The following is a 5,906-nucleotide window of genomic DNA, read 5'->3' on the forward strand; positions in this document are numbered from 1 at the left end:
CTGCTGAACATCTCTTTTCTCCAACAATTCCTCAATCAGAGAAGAAAGAAGCACAATAGGAGTTGAAGAGATATTCCTCTTCTACGTCATCCATCAAATCGCAACATCAGCCCTAAGCACCAGCTGTGTTGCTTTTTCTTAATCTTCCTTCTCCTTCTTCTCTGACTATAAATTCCCTAAGAGGGGTTTTTTGTTTCTTTGTTGTTTTTCTTTGTTGTTGTTTTCAACATTTATTGCAAGCATCAGATCATCAGAGCTCCTTCTTGTCATTATTCAGCATGAACTGTGAAACCCTCTTGTATATTTTTCCTTGCATATGTGTCCTTGCCTTCCAGTTTTCATTCACTCACTCATTCAGTCAGTAAACCTTAACTGAGTACCATATGGGTTAAGCTTTGAGACTATGGTGGTAAACATGATGGGCAGGGCTCTTGTCCTCATGGAGTTTATAGTCAAATGAGAAAGACAGTTGAGAAGATATTTATATTGTAATGTGAAGAGTGCTATGATAAAGGTAAACCACTGAGTTCTGTGAAACACAGAGGAGAGAAAACTAACCTTACCCCAATTAAGGATGCACAGTGGGGCGAGCAGAGGTAGGGAAGGCAGGGCCATAGAAATCTTCCAGGAATTGACATAAGAATTGAATTTTAAGGGATAAGTAATAAGCTTGGAGAAAAGGGTAGGGACATGGACTCACAGCAGAGAGACTAACACGTTCAAAAGCCAGGAAAAAAAAGAAAGCTGGATTATTTCAGGAAATATGAATAATGTGGTATGGCTAGACTAGAGAGTGAAAGCAGAGGAATATCTTTTTTTGAAGGTGGAAACAGTCATCTGGATCACAGTCATGAAGAACCTTGTAAGCTATGCTAAGGTTATAGAAGTGTTTGATTTTAAGCAGGGGAACCACGTGATGACATACGTGTTTATTTTATAATCAATCTGGAAGCAAGGTGGCAAATAAATTGGGTGGGGGAAGAAAGAGTGAAAGTGTGAAGACCATTGAAGAGAATGCCACACAGGGTGAGAAGCTAAAAAGAGAAAAACCTCTTAAAATCAGAGCAGAGTTTTCTAGAGTCTCCTGGTTCTCAAGAGGCAAAGATCAGCATTAAAGACTATCCAGGGGGAGGCCCCTGGCTAACGTTGCAGGCCCTGGAGGGCTATGCTCTAGAAACAAGGGAGAACCAAAGCACTAGCAAACTGCAAACCATGCTTAATCAGCTCAGTCTCTGCTTGGGCTAAAATGATTGATTATCCATTCTATCTGCTTAGCAGAGAAGAGGATGGACACTTTCTGAAGGAAAAGAACATCAACAGGAGTCAGAGTCTCTACAGTTTTTATACACAATGTCCAGCATTTAACTAAAAATTACTCTGTGCCATGAGAAAAAACAGACTGTAGAAACAGACCCACAGAGGATCTACACATTTGAGTTAACAGACAAGGACTGTAAAATAACGGTGATTAATGTGTGAGAGAAAATAGATGATAAGATGGAGAATTTCACCAGCGACTTGGAAGCTGTAATAAAGAATCAAGGTGGTGGAGTAGGAGTCCCCAGGATCCATCCTCCCATACAGATCAACAGTTAGACAGCTAATCACAAACAAAAACAGCTCTGGGAGAGCTCTGGAGTCCACTTGAGAAACTTCAGCAACACAGTAGAACAAAAAAAACTGAGAATAATCACACAAAAAAAGGAAAAACAGCTTCATTTTGCCTGCATCATCCCATCCTCCAGGCTGACACTGCTCAGGGTCAAGAGGGAATTCCCCAGCTAGAAAGCGTTCCCTCACCGAGAAAGGGAGAGCAAGGTGAATGACCAGCTTTTCCAGCCTTTCAGGGCGCTACATGAAGGACTCACTTTGGTTTCACCCCACCCAGATACCAGCAAAACTGAGATGGCTGGGAACAAGGAAGAAGGGCAGGGGCTAGCAGCCTCAGCCACATAGTGGGGACAACAGCAGTTCCCTGTGACCTGCTTTGCAGAAGACCCCAGTAGCTTCTGCCACTGGGCAGCATAGTTTTCACCAGCTTTTGCCCCACGGGTTACCATGTTGGAAGACACCAGCCATTGGAGTCCCTCCCTGTTAGCTCCCTACCCAAACCCCTGTAGCTGATCCCTGCCATTATGTACACACTCAAGGCTAACATCTCCAGCTGTGCAACTGCATGTCCCCAGCCCAACTTCCAACACCAACCTCCATGGCCATGCACATCCCTGTGGTGGGATCCTGCAGCACTGGTGCAGCTACTATGGAAAGCAGGGTGGAGGTGACTCAAAAAATTAAAAATAGAACTACCGTATGATCCAGCAATCCCACTCCTGGGTATATCCAAAGGAAATAAATTTTCTATCTCAAAGACATATCTGCTCCCCCATGTTCATTGCAGCATTATTTAGAATAGCCCAGACATGGAAACAAACTAAGTATGCATCAGCAGATGAATGGATAAAGAAAATGTGATTGATATATATAATATATATATATAATGGAATACTATTCAGCCATAAAAAGAAGGAAACCCTACTATTTGTGACATGGATGGACCTTGAGGGCATTATGCTAAGGGAAATAAGTCAGACAGAGAAAGACAAATACTGTAAATCTCACATATGGCATCTAAAAATATCAAAGTCATAGAAACAGAGAGCAGATTGATGGTTACCAGGGCTGGGGTGGTGGAGAAATGGGAAGATGTTGGTGAAAAGATACTAACTTCCAACTATAAGATGAATGTGTTCCAGGAATGTAATGTACAGCACGGTGAATGTAGTTAACAATACTGTATTGTAAACTTGAAAGTTGCTATGAGTAAATCTTGGGTTGTTGCCATAATGACAACAGTAACAACAAAATGGTAAATGTGTGAGGTGATGGATGTTTTAAACTTATCATGGTAAACATTTTGTAATATATAAGTATATATTATATATACTTATATATAAGTATATATAATATATAAGTATCAGACTTCCCTGGTGGTGCAATGGTTAAGAATCTGCCTGCCAGTGCAGGGGACATGGGTTCGATCTCTGGTCCGGGAAGTTCCCACATGCTGTGGAGCAACTAAGCCCGTGCGCCACAACTACTGAGCCTGAGCTCTAGAGCCTGCAAGCCACAACTACTGAGCCCGCATGCCACAACTACTGAAGTCCGAGCTCCTAGAGCCCATGCCCTGCAAAAAGAGAGGCCACCGCAATGAGAAGCCCATGCACCGCAACAAAGAGTAGCCCCCACTCGACGCAACTAGAGAAAGCCCACGCACAGCAACAAAGACCTAATACAGGACTTATATATATAAGATATAGATTAAAAAAATATATGCATATATGTATATAAAATATGTATATATATACATGTATCAAATCATATACAATATATGGAAAAATATATAAATATATATATATATACACGTATCAAATCATCACATTGTACACCTTAAACCTGCACAATATTTTATGTCAATTATATTTCAGTAAAGCTGGAAGAAAAGAATCAAATGGAAATTATAGAACTGAAAGCTAATATCTGAAATTAAGAAGTAACTAGAAACATTTACAAACAAAATAGACCTGGCAGAACACAGGATCAGTGAACTGATAGACAGTTAACTACATAGTGCCGTAGTACTGAGAGAAAAAAAGAATAAAAAACAGAGAAAAGAACAAACAGACATGTGGCACACATAGTCTGTTTGTTCGACAAATTCGACAAAATGTCGAATATATATGTAATTTAAGTCCCAGAAGGAGAGGAGAGAGAAGAGATAGGGCAGAAGTAATATTTGAAGCGATTATGGATGAACATTTTCCAAAATTGAGTAAAGACACTAATACACAGATGCAACCACAGACAGGCTAAATACAAACACACAAAAAAACCATTTATAGGCATGTCAGAGTAAAATTGCAGAAGTCAGAGACTAAGTCTTAAAAGCAACCAAAGAGAAAAAGACAAATTACCTTCAAAAAAAGCAAAAGAAGTCTTAAAAATGACTTCCCCAGCCCAACCTGGAACATTTTGAAAATAACTCCCCTAAAATCAAGGTTACATTTGTGAGTATGCCTTTAGTTCTTTTTCTGACAATTGCAACTTACTGTCAACCCAGTCACTTTCTCTCTGTGTTACTGACCTTTCCATATTATCAGCAGATTCTCTAGAATGAGGTCCATGCTCAATGGGAGTATGGTATGGTGGAAATAGTAGGGCTCTGCCTTTAACAAGCTCTGTGACCTCGGGCAAATTCACTAAGCTCTTTAAACCTTGGTGATGTTTCTCATCTGTAAAATTCAGACAGTATCCATCTTGTGGGGTTAGTGTGGCAGTTATGTGAGAAATGCTTTTAGCACAGTACCTGTTATAATACAGGAATTCTGTGAAAGGCAGCTGGTATCTTCTTTTTTTTTTTTTTTAACATCTTTATTGGAGTATAATTGCTCTACAATGGTGTGTTAGTTTCTGCCTGATAACAAAGTGAATCAGCCATACATATACATATAGCCCCATATCTCCTCCCTCTTGCATCTCCCTCCCTCCCACCCTCCCTATCCCACCCCTCTAGGTGGTCACAAAGCACCGAGCTCATCTCCCTGTGTTATGCTGTGGCTGCTTCCCACTAGCTAGCTATTTGACATTTGGTAGTGTATATATGTCCACGCCACTCTCTCACTTATCCCAGCTTACCCTTCCACCTTCCCGTGTCCTCAAGTCCATTCTCTACGTCTGTGTCTTTATTCCTGTCCTGCCCCTAGGTTCATCAGAACCTTTTTTTTTTTTTAGATTCCATATATATGTGTTAGCATATCGTATTTGTTTTTCTCTTTTTGACTTACTTCACTCTGTATGACAGACTTTAGGTCCATCCACCTCACTACAAATGACTCAATTTCGTTTCTTTTTATGGCTGAGTAATATTCCATTGTATACATGTGCCACATCTTCTGTATCCATTCATCTGTTGATGGACACTTAGGTTGCTTAAATGTCCTGGCTATTGTAAATAGAGCTGCAATGAACATTGTGGTCCATGACTCTTTTTGAATTATGGTTTTCTCAGGGTATATGCCCAGTAGTGGGATTGCTGGGTCATATGGAAGTTCTAGTTTTAGTTTTTTAAGGAAGCTCCATATGTTCTCCATAGTGGCTGTATCAACTTACATTCCCACCAACAGTGCAAGAGGGTTCCCTTTTCTCCACACCCTCTCCAGCATTTATTGTTTGTAGATTTTTTGATGATGGCCATTCTGACCGGTGTGAGGTGATAGCTCATTGTAGTTTTGATTTGCATTTCTCTAATGATTATTGATGTTGAGCATCCTTGCATGTGTTTGTTGGCAATCTGTATATCTTCTTAGGAGAGATGTCTATTTAGGTCTTCCGCCCATTTTTGAATTGGGCTGTTTGTTTTTTTGATATTGAGCTGCATGAGCTGCTTGTATATTTTGGAGATTAATCCTTACTCAGTTGCTTCATTTGCAAATATTTCTCCCGTTCTGAGGGTTGTCTTTTCCTCTTATTTATGGTTTCCTTTGCTGTGCAAAGGCTTTTAAGTTTCATTAGGTCCCATTTGTTTATTTTTGTTTTTATTTCCATTACTCTAGGAGGTGGGTCAAAAAGGATCTTGCCGTGATTTATGTCATAGAGTGGTCTGCCTATGTTTTCCTCTAAGAGTTTATAGTGTCTGGCCGTACATTTAGGGGCATTTTGAGTTTATTTTTGTGTATGGTGTTAAGGAGTGTTCTAATTTCCTTCTTTCACATGTAGCTGTCCAGTTTTCCCAGCACCACGTATTGAAGAGGCTGTCTTTTGTCCATTGTATCAGCCAATATCTTCTTTCAAGATGGAGCACTTTCAGCAGAGCAGGTAAAGTGTTTACGAAATGCTTCACTTTCAGCAGG

The sequence above is a fragment of the Lipotes vexillifer genome, unplaced genomic scaffold (assembly GCF_000442215.2).
Source record: "Lipotes vexillifer unplaced genomic scaffold, Lipotes_vexillifer_v1.1 scaffold481, whole genome shotgun sequence".
Lineage (NCBI taxonomy): Eukaryota > Metazoa > Chordata > Mammalia > Artiodactyla > Lipotidae > Lipotes > Lipotes vexillifer.